Genomic DNA, 17762 nt, shown 5'->3' on the forward strand with positions numbered 1-17762 from the left:
TCTACAATATTAACAACGTGAAGAAACTGCCATGAATATTCAACAGATGATAAGATTGTAAAGCTGCTTATTTCGGTGTCGAAAAAAACCACAACTGAACTAAACATCTTTCTTTCCCCCATGGCTTGAGATACTCATAATATTTACAAACAGTGACAGACATAGAACTCATGGACAGTAATGGTACAGTTCGAAATTATAGCATATTGGTGTCAATATTTTTATACAAATATTGTGGGATATAGCTTCGTATATGAATATAAATGAAAAGCTCATATATTAATCTACATTCAGATAAAATTAGACTATTTGACTTCCATGATGGTACGGTCATGCTTTCCGCCTGTTAGATGCAGAAATATTGTTGGAACGAAAAACAAGAGATTTACAGCAGCAAGTTATAGATTATATACTATTTTTGTACGTTAGAAAGATAATATGTACATGGATTAATTAATAAGTATAATTAAAAAATTGCTGAACAGTTCTATATAGAATATGGCAATATATTGCTCGGTCGTTCCGGCCTAGACCTAACAGCACATTGTCAAGCTTGAATTTTACTAAGGAATAGTTAGTAAAATATTGGTTTTAGCAGCGTTCAATAAATTCAAAACGTAATTTCAAAAAAAATGAGGTCATAATCTGTTTTCAGTAGTGGCTCGATTGGAGCCCCTCATCTTTACACACCACGTAAAGCTGTCCACAGAGTAAGAGTGTCACAAGAGTCGTGGTTGAAAGTCTCTCTCAGTTGATTTGTAAAGTTTGCTTCTTCGACTAGTGTAATTTATATTCCTATAGAACATGTGTCAGTTCTTCCTGGTATATCCCGTCACATTTAATGCAAGTTCTGGTCGCAAGCACAGCTGATCTACACCATAATTTTGCTATAATTCTTAGAGTCTCTCTGAATACATATATTTGGAAACAGAATATATTGTCGGACGCGAGACTACAGGATGCAGAATTCGAAACAATATGAAGTCACAGTTATTTACGGTACGACTTTCCCAGCAATCGGGTTCTAACAATTTAACTGAGTTTTTAGCATATTATCTTCTATGTCGTTTTTAGTGGTAATTGAAAATATGCTGTAAGGTACTCTTTAAGTTTAAATTGCAAATTGTACTTTATAAGTGTTCTGCATCCGGGATAAATTCAATTTTAACAGAGGTATTGTCTTCCAAATGTTGTTCCATAATTCAGAGCAGTAAGGTGTTATCGGGACTATTATCTTTTAGTATAAGCTGCATGAAACGAGGGGGCCAACTCCATAAGGGTGAACACCCTGCCCGAACATTGAGAAGAGGTCATTTCTTTGCTTTTTGAATGCGTTGTGTAATGCGTTCGTTCAGTTTTAAGTTTGAATCCTGCAGTATACCAAGATGGATAGTGGATGTGACTTGTTGAATGATATTTTCACCGTACATGATAAGGATTTATGGGACGTTGCGGCGTGGTGAAAATACTATAACATCCGATTTGTTGCCATTCATTTCTATATTCCAGCGCTGGCAATATGAGTAGACTAGATACAAGATACAAGAATCTTTTTTTAAAGTCGTGTATGTGTTAACAAGAAACATTAGCTCAACGAGCTATTTTCCGACAGTTTGTTATAGATAATCTCTGAGCAGACGTTTGACTTTTTGTTTTTTTTGACCGATGGAGTTTCCACAACAGCTTGTAGTCTAGCTCCGCCGTTATGTTAAGCTCATCTAAGTATGAATTTACATGAGCTTCAATATCTTCACGCTGTATTTTTCTTAGTTTTCGCTTGCCTGTTTTGTGTATATATTGGCGACTTTTCCGCGCGGGGTTGTTAATCCAACGACGTCGTAAAAGACGGCTTTCATTGTGTGCATTTTTTACTTCGTTTGACCAAAATGGTTTTGCCCTTTTATTGAATTTGCTAGTAGGGCGTTTTGTCGAGGCATCGTTTAATATGTTGCAGAGCATTATCAAAGTCTGGTGAAATAGAGATACCTGCATGTGGATAGCAATCTGATAGTCTAAGATGTTCCCGGATGTGCACTTGTTCCAGGCAATGCACTTCTTGGGCGGTTCTGTGTTACGCTACTGTTTGGACGCATTTCGAAATTTGAAAGAATAGGAAGATGGTCAGATGTTAAAATGTCGTTTTCATATCCAACTGAAAACGAATGGAAGAGAGCCGTGTTTGATTGTTCTACAAATACGTAATCAATAGAGACCTTGTTGGGTATGAATGTGCAGGCGGACAAATGACCTATATCTACCTGCAGAGATGTTATATGACTATGTATAGCCAAGAACTCTGTAAGCCGTTTAGATTTCATGGAAGGTTTTTGACCCTGGGCAAGGATACTTGAGACTTGTGCGTTGAAATCTCCTACTAGGATGACTGATCCCATCTTTGAATACAGTGCCAACAGGGAATGGACGTCGCTTCTGACGTCTCTATAATCGTTACCACTATCTGACTGCATATAAACACATAATAAATATTTCGGAATGTTTGTGTCTGTCCTAAGTTCGATGCCAGTATTTTTTTTCGTTCTTATATTATTAATTTTATGAACATGATAAGTTCTATGCATAATGGCAGCGCCTCTGCCACATTTTAAAATTCCGAAGTGTTCTAGAGATTCTTCTACCGTGTAGAACGCCAACAATTTGGTATTTATGGAGTCTAAAATATTTGCATTGTGTGGCAATAACTTATGTTCATTGATTAATGCGATGTCAATGTTCTTATTTTCAAGGAAAGTAGACAGCGGCCATGATGCCTCGAACATTCCAAACAAGTATATTCAGTGTCATTATGGCTAAAGTATATTATACAGTCTTCATTGTGTGATAATATGTTAAATTCAGTACAAATAGATTTAAAACCCTAGTCCCTAGTCGGTCCCATTCGTCAATTACATCCTAGTCCACCTTGTTATAAAGTCGAATGCAGTCTCTCGAGGTTTCCCAATCTAATTGGTTTCTTTCTGGCTCCCGTTCGTTGTCATTGTCGTCGTCATGGAAGCGGAATCGATAACGTTTACTTGCTGGGCGTCTATAGTAGTCCCAACGTTTTTGGTGTGGTTGTTGCTTTTCCTGTTCCCATTCGTTCTTCCAAACCCATTTCCGCCAGGTGACGTTAAGTGGCCAGAATGCGTCATTCTCAACGGTTTCCTCGTCCTCGGGGTAAATGTTAATTTTGGCTGAACAGCCGTATCTACCGTGAAATATAGTCACTCGCTTCAAGTGCACCTGATTGCTTTCGAAATGATTATACATGTCTTGCTCAACGACAGTGGAGTCTATGTTGCCAATAAAGTATGATGATGTCTGTCGGCGCCGAACTGCTATAAAGCGGTTTTGGCTGTATTATTTTTCAGTTGGTGAGGTCAGCGCGTTCATGTTGGAGTTATCGGTATTTTGATATGCGACCGACTTTGGCTGAGATGCCTGCTTGTGAATAGGAGTGGCCTGTTGTTTCGGATTTTTTTGTGACGATTCGTGTTCCCGTTGCTCCGGTTCTTGAGCGGTTTTCTCAAGTTGTTAGGATTGTGAGGCCGATTTGGTGAGCGTACGCGTGCTTCTTACGATACTCATGTACGCCCCGGTTTCAAGTGACGTCATATGATTTTTTCCGTGGTTCACATGGCTCCGTAGCTAAGCTTTGTGCTTTCGCAAGTGACGTCAAGGCTTTAGATTATGTATGTCATGTTGACTTTTCCGAAGTGGCGACCGGGACCGCCATTGGGACGTAAGAATCAACCGGCGCTTATTCAATATGCTAAACGTAGACTCAAGCTTCGTGACGTCATCTTGCAATTTATTTATAGGATTCCCCTGAGTCGGCAGAGACGCTAAAACACTATTAAAGGTACCTTGAACTCTCCGAAAGGCTGTTGTCATGTAAGCAATATCGGTTCGCATTAACTTACACAGTGAAGAGTCTGTATACTGTTGCCTTGATATATCGGCAATGTCGGCTTGAACTTTGCTTTGTATGGCGTAATTATCCGGTTTGTTGAAATTATTCAAGGCGCCACAGTCAATTATATATATATATATATATATATATATATATATATATATATATATATATATATATATATATATATATATATATATATATATACACACACACACGCATTGAAATAAACGAATAACATTGTTTAGAATTGATACACTGTCATGCAAATTATATTTCAAAAGTCACATAATTAATTCTATGCACACCTGAACTATACGAAAATCCGTATAAATTATTATAAAAAATATTGTTATTTAGGATACTATTTAACAAAAATGCGGATATGACTTTGAATTCGTATTAAGAAGAGAAATAGTAAGGGTTCCTTTTCCTCATATCAATAGTCCAGATGATCAATGTTGTGCATGAAATGTGTATTCCTAATGAAAATGGATAACATTTTATCAAATGATTTGATTTCGTTGCATCTCACTAATCATGTATTGATGAAACATATTTTAATGCCTTCGTTATATGCCATTGTTGTGTGTGGACGTTGAGTGTTTCCCGATGATTGTCTGATAAGCCTTTGGACCTGGTGCCTCTTAACTTCAATTGCACTGATAGTTAATAGTCAATCATAACACCACTGACCTCGGTCACATAGCTGATGTTAGGTAGTGTCTCAAACAATTGCTGTTATTGGACAGACAATGTTTTGGATGATATGAATGTTGCAAATGTTGTGAATGTCGGGATATTGGTCACTATCTTGAACGTTGTTAATGTTGGAAATATTGAGAAAATTGTAAATAATGGTGATTTAAGAAAACACGAATATTGCAAGTTTATGTTTTTCGATAAAATAATATATGGAATTTTATCATGGAAAAAAACAACAGGGAATATATTACTTTGATATTTTAACTGCAAACTTTCAGCTTTAAGTACTTCTTTTAAAATCGATTGTAGTTATTTCTCCTTGATCAAAATTAAACACGTCACTTTTAAACCAGAAAGTGTTGCCAATACAAATAATTATAAATAAAAAAGGTTGCATCAGTTTAAAAAAGGCTATATTTGAAAATATTTTCCGTAAAAAGGAAAAATTGTTATACCGTTTTCACACGTTTCTTTGAACTTCGCAGCGTAATGTTCGAATATTTGCTTTCATACACATATTTAACAGACGAAAACAACTGCTCGAACATAAATATGATGCTATATCATGGTTCAAATATCGGTTTGGACTGTTTGTCAGTGCCGTACGTAAAACGAATTACCCGGAAAATTCACACAACAATTAAGTAATTAACTTATGATTTTTTACCCCATCAACAAATTAAAATGCGTAAACAACCTATCGCGGTTTTCACTTAATACCTGGAGAACGATTTTCCTGTGAATCACTGGCCCCTGACCATGAATGCAGACTGAATGATTAATCATACCATACAACAAACTCTTATACTTAGAAAAGGATTCTTATCCAATAAGTTTCTGCAATTGTGTTGCTAATTTTAATTTTTCATTTAATTTAATTTTAATTTTTCATTTAATTAATCGCGGCGTAGTAATTTGGTCATATAGTCAAGCCTTGTTAATCTTTAAAGCGCCTTCGTGCATTAACAATTATTATTTGGAACATAGAGGTATGAATAAAAGTTTATTCATTATTGTTCATAAAATGTTTGCACTAAAATCGAGTGAATAATAACCCATAAAAATATCGGAGAATGCTTTATCCCCGAACCGCAAATAGAAAAATGGGTTATTGAGAATAACAAATTAAAACACAAAATGTGTTGATTTCTGTATATTGATCGTATCTCATTTCACTAGTGATTATAGACCCCCCCCCCCCCCACACACACACACACACACTATATTTCCATTTGTGGCTTCGCTACTAGAGAAAATATGTGTATCTATAAAACTAGTGAAATAGAATACAATCTTTCACTGAACTCAATATTTACCCTCTATATCGTTTATACCTATGCTAAGCTTACTTCACACACAGGTATTTTATTATTGGGCAAATGCTTCGCTTGAAGTGGCTTGTATTGAGCTACCTGAAACTGTTGTATCATTGAATCACCTTACAACAATTGCAATATAACATTTTATTTGTAGGACAGAGGTACTAGCGATATTGACGGAAAGGAGATGATATTGATCGACCATTTTTGTATTTAATTATGAAATATATGATAAAATGACTCTCGCATTTATTTATTTTGCAAAAAGAACTTATGAATGTAGCCTACATGTCACATGAACTATTGAAACTATTATAGAGAATATTCTAAATTAATCTGACAAATATTCAAAAATAATCATAGGTGAGAAGTATAGTTTTCTCATGAATCTGGTTCACATGACAATGAAATTGATGATCAAATAATGAAGTACATAACCTTAAATTCATAAAATGAAACACTATATCTCAAGCACATTCTTAAAGTTTTTATTCCCCTGTTATCGTTCATACATATTTTTGCATTTAATAAAACATAGAAAATGACTGATGTATTCTTCGAAACATATAAAATGTATATATATATATACATATAAGTAATTAACTTATGATTTTTTACCCCATCAACACATTAAAATGCGTAAACAACCTATCGCGGTTTTCACTTAATACCTGGAGAACGATTTTCCTGTGAATCACTGGCCCCTGACCATGAATGCAGACTGAATGATTAATCATACCATACAACAAACTCTTATACTTAGAAAAGGATTCTTATCCAATAAGTTTCTGCAATTGTGTTGCTAATTTTAATTTTTCATTTAATTAATCGCGGCGTAGTAATTTGGTCATGTAGTCAAGCCTTGTTAATCTTTAAAGCGCCTTCGTGCATTAACAATTATTATTTGGAACATAGAGGTATGAATAAAAGTTCATTCATTATTGTTCATAAAATGTTTGCACTAAAATCGAGTGAATAATAACCCATAAAAATATCGGAGAATGCTTTATCCCAGAACCGCAAATAGAAAAATGGGTTTTAACAGATGCCACAAAGCGATTCTGATCGCCAACAGTAGTGAAAGAAACATACTTACATATGAATCCTAAAGAGCAGACTAATTTCATCAAATCAAGAATGATAGAAAAGGATCGGGTTAACTTAGACTTCACACAATAAACAGGGCAATTACCTTATCCTGAGTTCCTGATAGGGGGCAGTCTGCAGCAAACCCCGTCTGTCTCTGTCACATGCTTACATAAGCTGTATTGAGGACATGACGACCAAATGGTGTCGTATAACATTCGCCCACCTCGCCGTATTGATATGTGATGTTTTCGCCTGGAATGAACAAAGTTAATATTATTCCCTCACACTCATTTATGGTCACTATTGTGGAAACTAATCACTCCCAAGAAATGTTGAGTAGGGGAATGAAATAAACGAAACTGAATCCTAAGCATGAACACGATGGTCTTGCTTTCATTTAAACTGCTCATTGGTAGAATGATATGTGTATTACTGTAAATGACACCGTACACTTACATGAGCAAAATTTCTATATTTAACAATCATGTAAATGTATTCAATTATCACAAAGGACCAGAATAACAGATACCAGGGGAGTGCTTACACCCGTGCGACCTACAATCTTGTTTATACAAGATCAGTGATGAACTTTTGCCAACCAACCTCAAGAAATAGAACTTGTTCCTCGGACGAATGATCAAATATAGCATTAAGTGTGTACACATAAATGTAAGGGAACGTTACGCATTGCGGAATACGACGAGACAACAGAAAGTATGTCAGGCAATACTACCACTCCATGTTATGTACCTCATGGTGATAGATGCTCTTAGTTTCAGAATAAATACTCTTAAGCCACTAAAGAAGTTACTCTACAAACGTGCACATAAAATGAAACGTATCTCTTTTGAAATTGAAATCTCTTAGGGCCAGGGGAAATGAAATCATCAGGGTGCTTTCACCTTGAACGCGGCTTTAAAATGTAAGGCACCAATTCAATTCATGGTGATATTTCCAAGTTAAAAAAAAATAGCCTTTAACTTTAAAAGTACTTCGCAAACGCAACTACACATATTTTGAAATAGACCGCCACAAGACCGTCCATCTATAATCGGTACCTCTACAAAAATTGTTTGCGGGTTTATTATGATTATACTGAGAGCTTATTTTTTCGATAGAGGAAAAACATAAAAGGTTACTTTTATTTATAACATGCAAATCTATTAAGGTTTTCTCGTCTTCGAAACTTGTCCTGTATTTAAAAAAGTGAGGAAGGGTATTTTTAATTTCAATTGTTTTCTTCACTTTGGCAAATAAATGGATGAATCTGTGGCCTAATTTAGTATGATCACATTATTTATAGTCAATTGTATGCGCATTTACCTTTTGAAGTAATCAATCATTATTTATTGAAATTCGAAACTTATGGTGTACGAAAGGGTCCGAAAACATTCTTTATGTACGGCACTACGACACTAGATGCTATATTTTTAATATTTCTAATAGAAACACGTCTCCTTGGGACATCATCCTGTTCATCTATAGAAAATTTCTATAGATGAACAGGATGATGTCCCAAGGAGACGTGTTTCTCGCATCTATTGTGTGTAACACTTATACAATACAACAATATTAACAAAAAATGTCTTTCAAATCGCAATTCCCACGGAATGAAATGTTTAAAAGATTTCGAGAACACACAGAGATTACAATGTTAATATGCTTTTCCTTCTCCGCCATGAATCGTTTATTTTCGTATGCACGAAGTCCTGACTACACAAAACGGGTGTTAATCAAAGCCGTTCACGACCTTAATTAAAAGGTAAAATGTTTCCTCTGCCTGTGCAAATAGGCTATTGACTATTTCTTAAAAAAAAAAGGAACGCCGTACACCGTTCCGTATACCTTTTCATTTCACGTTTTAACTATTGCATATTATAAATGATGAACGTATTTGTGTATACATTTATTTAAAAAATATGTTTATATTTCGTCACAATAAACCATATTTCATGTATATAAAATGCTTTTACAGCCACAAATAGTCTGCCGAACAAATGCCGTACACAAATGATGTCTGTAAGAAGGATGAAACTTCAATAAATACATTAAAATGGCATTGTTTTATTTACGGATTTATATAAGCTACCATTTATGTTTGTAACGAAAACCTTCGACCCGAGTTTAAGTTAATGCTCTTCTTCTAACTCTTTTATTTTAAAACATTTTTCGTATTGGTTTATATTATTTCTATGTTTTACGGGGAGGGTTATTAGCGCGTTGTTTTAACCACATGTGAAAATAAACGCTCGAGCATTGTGAAAATATTAGAAAACATAACTATTAGCAATGTAATAATTCATTAAGTACCTACAAGTTATGTGAATACTTTACACAACGTTTATACTAACGCCAATACCAGCTGTACTGTTTATTTAAAGAAATACTCATGCTCTGTCTTTGTATTTCTCAGTAATACGTTTATACTGTGTAATGTAGTTGTTTGTAAGTGAAATGAGTTAAAATTGAATTATTCACTTTAATTGAGAAAAGGTTACTTTGATCAGGCTCATTTGGTTATTTGCACCGGTTGAAAGTGCTTAAGTAGTTCTAACTGTCCATTTCAAGGCGGTTTCCGAAACATTTACCAATGACTATATTTTTGTGCTGTGTAGTGTGTGTGGTGTTGTAGCGTTGAGTTTTATAGGTCTGGATTGTTTGGCCTTCATCCATGTGCCTTAAAACATGATACCAGGGAAATGTTACACTAATGGGTTTGTCCCTGTATGTATGTATGTATGTATTGTATGTATGTATTGTATGTATGTATGTATGTATGTATGTATGTATGTATGTATGTATGTATGTATGTATGTATGTATGTATGTATGTATGTATGTATGTATGTATGTATGTATGTATGTATGTATGTATGTATGTATGTATGTATGTATGTATGTATGTATGTATGTATGTATGTATGTATGTATGTATGTATGTATGTATGTATGTATGTATGTATGTATGTATGTATGTATGTATGTATGTATGTATGTATGTATGTATGTATGTATGTATGTATGTATGTATGTATGTATGTATGTATGTATGTATGTATGTATGTATGTATGTATGTATGTATGTATGTATGTATGTATGTATGTATGTATGTATGTATGTATGTATGTATGTATGTATGTATGTATGTATGTATGTATGTATGTATGTATGTATGTATGTATGTATGTATGTATGTATGTATGTATGTATGTATGTATGTATGTATGTATGTATGTATGTATGTATGTATGTATGTATGTATGTATGTATGTATGTATGTATGTATGTATGTATGTATGTATGTATGTATGTATGTATGTATGTATGTATGTATGTATGTATGTATGTATGTATGTATGTATGTATGTATGTATGTATGTATGTATGTATGTATGTATGTATGTATGTATGTATGTATGTATGTATGTATGTATGTATGTATGTATGTATGTATGTATGTATGTATGTATGTATGTATGTATGTATGTATGTATGTATGTATGTATGTATGTATGTATGTATGTATGTATGTATGTATGTATGTATGTATGTATGTATGTATGTATGTATGTATGTATGTATGTATGTATGTATGTATGTATGTATGTATGTATGTATGTATGTATGTATGTATGTATGTATGTATGTATGTATGTATGTATGTATGTATGTATGTATTTCTTTAGACCTTGCGGTCAAGGATAACACGTGAAAGTGCAAGCACTTATTTACAACAGGGTCCTTTGTTTTTGCTGAAGGGACAGCACGCTGAAGAGACAGTGATGGGATACAAGGAAGTCCGGGTGCGATACCCTAGCTCTTTTTCGAAGAGACACCTTGGTTCTTTTTACGTTGCTCGGTGTAAAGCACCGATACACGGGGTACAACTTTCCTGGGTTAAACCAATACTGAGTACACCACTTTTCCAAGCACAACCCTTTAAATGCCGAGCGCCAGGCAAGGGAGCTACTTGTACCAATTTTTAACGTCTTTTGGTATGACGCGGCCAGGGATCGAACCCACGACCTCCGCTCCGTAGGCGGACGCTTAACCACCAGGCCACGGGGACGGTCTGTAGTTTCAATAGTTTGATCTATAGAGGAATAATCAGTTATTTTTGTTCATTTCCTCAACATTGTTTTCAACATCAATACTAGCTAATTTGAAAATTAAACAATAGTCTTTGTATAAAAATGAAACTATCGCACTGGGACTTCAGCTTACGCCTAATACCATTACTAAAACACGCGCCTACCTCATAGTAACACAGCACTCATATTCATGGCATTTGAAATTATAGACGAACCGACAATTTGGGCCTCACAGCACATTCAGAAGATGTTTACCTTTTCACACACCATAGACGCTATAATAAAATGTACTTTTTGTTATGATGTTCAATCAAAATCATCATGGATCTTCTTTTTTTTAATAAAAACACTATATAACACAGTTACACCAAGGAGAGCATATCTGATTAGTCTACGGTCTAGTTGTTCTTTTTAAGTACGTCAAATCATATATCATACAAAACATATTGATTCAAATGTATAAATGAATTAAAGTTTAATATCGATAGTAGTTAATATGCACTATGATACGTTACTGTTGATTATATAAAACGTCGAAATTGAAGTATTAAATGATGAACTGACATAAATGAAATGAAATAAAAAAAAAAAAGTATAAAACCACATAAACTTTAATCTATAATAATATTATATTTCGTATAAAAGATGACAGTATTTGTCAACACATTCGACGTTCATTAACATGGTGATGGCGGTTTCATCTGAATATTTATGCGAAAAGCTTCAGAAACAAGCTCAGTAGCAGAAATTTTAAACACAAACCAGGTTTAATGGCACTGGGCAAACGCCAAAGACATAGAACATAAAATCACGAACAAGAAACATGGAAGAACAGCACAAAACTCCACAAACAGCACAGTGCATACATACTATATATATATATATATATATATATATATATATATCTACTTAGGGCATTAAGGAGACCGTATGTATTTTACGGCATTAAGGAGACAATTTGTATATTTTTTGTTTTATACTTTATTTTGCTTTTTTGTTGATAATTTAGTATTGAAATGATCATTTATTATGTGTACAAGATTTAGGCTTCTTAAATTAATTAACAAAAAATATACGTAATTTGCGGTCTCCTTAATAATTTGTAAGTATGTTGCAGGTTTTAAGGGGACAGGTATATATGTCGAAGGGTTTATGGAGACCAGTGTATATATTATATTATTTTTGAGGCATTAAGGGGACCATCCATATTTTATGGCATAAGGGGGACAAATTATATATATCTTACTTTTGACAGTGAAGGCTCCCGTAACCTTAAGAGACAACTTTGTAATAGTATTTTTATATAATTGTGTGTAATAAATCCACAAACAATGACCGGTCGAAATGGGAGGACTGCAAATTTCATAGGATATTCATCGGAAATCTTTTACAGACCATCTCATTCATTAAATGAAATTCAGCTTCAGTCACTTGGTATGTGTACCGTTTGATAAACAAAAAATATAATGGCCAGGGGCGGATCCAGGAATTGTCGTTAGAAGGGGGCGTTACTAAGGGGCGTTTGCAGGAGGACTGAGGGTTACTCAATCAAGAAAATTTTAACAATTTGTAGTCGGAAATGATGCATTATGTGCGTATTTATTTTCTTCTCATATATTGACACAAAAAGTAAACTTGGACGATTTTAAAGGCAGCGCACGCCGATTGCGCCCCCTTCTCAATCCGCTAGTGAATGGTGACTTAATATTTGATATATTATGGTTAAATAGAACTTTCAGTTGAATTATATAGAAACTGTAAATGCTAAATACAAGTTCTGTGCTTGTAAAAACAATAAAAGTTTCGTCTGCACAGGAATGTGTCTGTTAACGCTTGAACAGTTAGCTCACGATTAAAGAACATTGTTCATTGGGTTCATTGTGACCCATGGAAGTTCTTTTTATTAAATTCCAACTTCCCCTTAAATTTTACTTGCCTAAAACTTTAACCTAAGTCAATCAGGGGCCATAACTTGTATTATGGAGTTATGTAACCTCATTGGCTGATGGTCCTGAACAATTGTGTGAAGTATTAAGTCAATTGAATGAAGGGTACAGAACGCCTTAACCAATAGGCTACGGAGACGGTTTTAATGCATGTACTCAATTGCAGATTCAGGGGGTGTTGGGGGGATCGGTCCCAGCGCGCGCGCCGCCCCCACCCCTTTGAATCGTCCGTTTATAATACGTTCTCAGTCAATATCGGGAAAAATACAATATTAAGATAAATTTGCACTATTTCGGACTATAAATGAGGGGAGTCTAACCCCCACCTCGGTCCAACATTTTAAGCCATTCAATTTCTGTTCTGAGGGAGGGGCGGATGTGGAAAGATTAAGCCCATGAGTTTTACGTACCCCTTCTTAAGTCAATTCCTGGATCTGCCACTGATATCTGTAATCAGATTTGTTGTTTCATAATGTTATAGTTCCTTTAAACAGTTTAAACCTTTTATGGCATCAAAATAAACAGACGCATGTTCAGTAAAAACATACTCTGTATACAACGTTCTCGTATATTTTTCCTCGTAATGCATCTGAAAACACTTACATGTATATTTATTTTACTCCTTGGTACTGAAACTGCAGAAATAATAGTAACCAGGTTGATTTTCTTTTATACTTCAATTGCATTTTTAAAAAACCGATTAAAGTATTAAAAATTGATCTTGTTCAAGTTGGGAGCAAGCACATGGGGGTTGTCACGTAACAGAGTTACTATAGAATGTGACGTAATACGTTATATTTAAGATATAATTAAGATTTAATTAAATGAATATGTGTCTACATACTGTATGTTTAGTAATGTAGGGCATATTTGATTGTCATTTGAATATGAAGATGGTTGACAGCCGACCTGGTACAAATGTACAAAATGGTCATGTTAATTACAAAAACGTGTATTCCTGTGGTTGTAAAGCTGTCATATGTAGACAACAAATCAGTATAAAAGAGATGATTTGGGATGAGAAAACGGAGAGTTTGGTAGGCACGGAAGGAGACCGGCCTTGGGTCCTTAATGGACGGCAGTTAGGATGCGGGATTACCTTAAATGCCATGCTGTATTATATACTGATTATTATACTTAGAAAGAACGTGGAACAATAAAGACTTAGAACACTTGAACAGTTGTTGGTTGGTTACTGAACGAACTATCACGAAAGTTAAGTGAGCGGTGGCGTTACGTGACACGTAAAAGTTTGGCGCCTGCTGACCGAAGATATTCAAGAACAGGGTTGACGTGGAACACAACGGCGAAGTACTGAAAACTATTGGATCACATTTGAAACGTAAAAGAAAAAGGTACATGATGACAACTGCGGTTCGAGTGACTATGGACATTGCAGCGCGACCAGGCCACGGGACAAAAGTTAGTGACATTTTATTACTTTGTATTTCTTGCCTAGATATGACATGTGTTGCTATAATTTTGGGATATTTAACGGGGCAAAATTTTAAAGTTTTGGATAATAAATGCAATCAGAGCAAAGCTGTTTTTTTGAAAGAACCCCTAAGTAATCTAATTTCTGACTTAACAACGTTCTACATTATTAAGTACAATAAAACCATTTGATTTAAATAAGAATAAACTAAAGAATGAGTATTTAAGGTAACAAAGATAAAAATATTGAGAAATTCGATAAAAAAAGTAAAACAGGTGTGAAAAAAACGTTGTTAAATGCAAACGAAGAATCATTTAAGTACATTATTGAATAACTAGATGAAAAAGAAAACTAAGTCATTTAAGGACATTAATTGAATAATTAACATGGAAAGAAATGTAATTAAAAGAATTTGAGTAAACTTATTTAGCAGGTCTAACATTAATGAAAGTTGCATAAATACAAAAAAAATAATGACTTATACTCAGGGTTTAGTGCAAACACTGAAGATAATACAAAATGAAATATTTTTTATGTCGAAGAAGGAGACAAATGGCAGGTTTCATTACTTCAGTTGTCATGTAACTGTAAATAATTGTAGTATTTTGTCAATATATCATTTTATATAATTTTGAGTAAATTGGTGATGGTTTTAAAGTTGTAAAAATCATATAAATAAATCATTGTTTGGATCATAGTAAGGTCTGAGAGAGAAAGCGTGCAAAACGAAAAGTAATTTCTTAGATGTCATTATATAAGTGTATCGCCTGAATACGGCAAGTAATTTTCAATTTCGAAATCACTAATAAAATTGTTTGTTAGGTAGTAAGTAATCTAATTAAATTATTTAAGTAACTCACAGATTAGTTTGGTAAAACTAATGAATCAATTATAAAGTTGTAAGTTATCCGATGATAAGCATGATGGTAACATGTTAAGCTAGAGTTTAGCTTTCTTATAACTGTGAAGATGTACAAAGTTGTACAAAGATAAACAAAGATAGTGGTCAAGAAAGACCAGGTTTCTTAAAAGTGATTGGAGATGATACGTTCAAGATATTGAATTTCAACAAAATTGTTGGACTCCTGTGAAGTCACATTAGGGTGTGAGTTATTTAATAAATTAATTGAATCACTTATGTATTAGTTTTCTTAAAATAATGGACTACTTATGAGCTAACATATAAGCTTTGTAAAATATTGCATAAAAAGGTTCTTAATAAAATAAAATGCTGTTCATAAAAACAAATCGTTTCACAAAAAAAAAAACTTAGGTCAAACATTCATTAAATCAAACATACGAATACTTACGCACAGATACAGTAATTAATTATAAATGGGGCCACTTTCAAAATATAAGCCTGCTTGAAAATATCAACACAAAATTTCATGGTAATAGCAACACCTATGTCAATGAAAGGTAAAAGTACAGGTAATATGTCACGTGATACGAACAGTCAATATCAACATTATTCTTCAGCGGATATCGAGATAATATACCTAGTGGCGATATTGTGTTAAGTGGTCATCGGTGTTTCATAAAGGATCGAACTATATTCTGGTATTGCGTATGTGATGTGCTAACCAATTGGTTACACTTCGGAATATCCAGAGGAGCTAAGCACACATTCTCGTATGACCTGTGCTCGGCTTGACGTCACATGATCAAGTCTTTAGGACCGTGATGATTTCTGTGTGATGGACAACACCAACTTGAGATCGTTAGCATCTTCAATAACATGAACACTTGCACACATCTATCTAAGTACACTTCAAGAATTAGCAGTGGTATAATGGCAGAACATTTCGAGTCGGTGGGGACATTCTACAATCAAACAACCCCTTGGCTATAAACTCTACATCTACAACAACACGGCAGCAGCAACAACAACAACGATGATTCCCTGTCCTCAGAATGATAACATGAAAAGCAGCGCTACATAAAACATTGACTAAATACCAAATTTGACAACAGTACTGTCAGTGTTAATTACTTGTACTCAATCTGCAGTGTTATTTTCTAATTGTTAACTATTTTTATTAATTACCTGAGGGCTAATTACCAATTAGTCTATATTATGTCAGACATTTTGACAAATAACGTGTCAATTTACTTTCTATTGCTTACGAAAAGAAAATCTTGCATTAAAAAGGGACGGTATCTTTACAATTTGATATCATTGTTTGGGATTTAGGCACAGATTTTCTTTTGCGTATTTTTTTGTCGGAAATACAACTTGATCATCATTGTTTGGGATTTAGGCACAGATTTTCTTTTGCGTATTTTTTGTCGGAAATACAACTTGATCATCATTGTTTGAGATTTAGGCACAGATTTTCTTTTGCGTATCTTTTTTTGTCGGAATTACTTTTTTTTAATTTACCTGTTTGGGGTTGAGAAACATATTTTCTTACGATTTTATTTATCTATTCAATTATAACCATTATTGGACACAAAGATTTTCTTAAAAATCTTGATAAAAAATGGACGAATGTCACGTAACAGAGTTACTATAGAATGTGACGTAATACGTTATATTTAAGATATAATTAAGATTTAATTAAATGAATATGTGTCTACATACTGTATGTTTAGTAATGTAGGGCATATTTGATTGTCATTTGAATATGAAGATGGTTGACAGCCGACCTGGTACAAATGTACAAAATGGTCATGTTAATTACAAAAACGTGTATTCCTGTGGTTGTAAAGCTGTCATATGTAGACAACAAATCAGTATAAAAGAGATGATTTGGGATGAGAAAACGGAGAGTTTGGTAGGCACGGAAGGAGACCGGCCTTGGGTCCTTAATGGACGGCAGTTAGGATGCGGGATTACCTTAAATGCCATGCTGTATTATATACTGATTATTATACTTAGAAAGAACGTGGAACAATAAAGACTTAGAACACTTGAACAGTTGTTGGTTGGTTACTGAACGAACTATCACGAAAGTTAAGTGAGCGGTGGCGTTACGTGACAGGGTGCAGATAACACATAGAATAAAAAACGGATCGCTTATCCACTCGCCCACAGGGACTCATACTAAGGTGTTGAATATTTTACCCTTAATGGAAGTTATTGGTTTATCACGTGATTATGTCAATCAACTGATTGTGCAACAGCCTTTTGTTGAATCGGGTTAGTAACGCATTTCAAAATTTTGGACTTCAAAGACTATATTTTAGCACATATCAACATTTATTGAAGGGTTTCAGCCATCAATAGCTTGGCTTTAACACTTCGTTTGATTCGCCATACTTTAT

The sequence above is a fragment of the Mya arenaria genome, chromosome 17 (assembly GCF_026914265.1).
Source record: "Mya arenaria isolate MELC-2E11 chromosome 17, ASM2691426v1".
Classification (NCBI taxonomy): Eukaryota; Metazoa; Mollusca; class Bivalvia; order Myida; family Myidae; genus Mya; species Mya arenaria.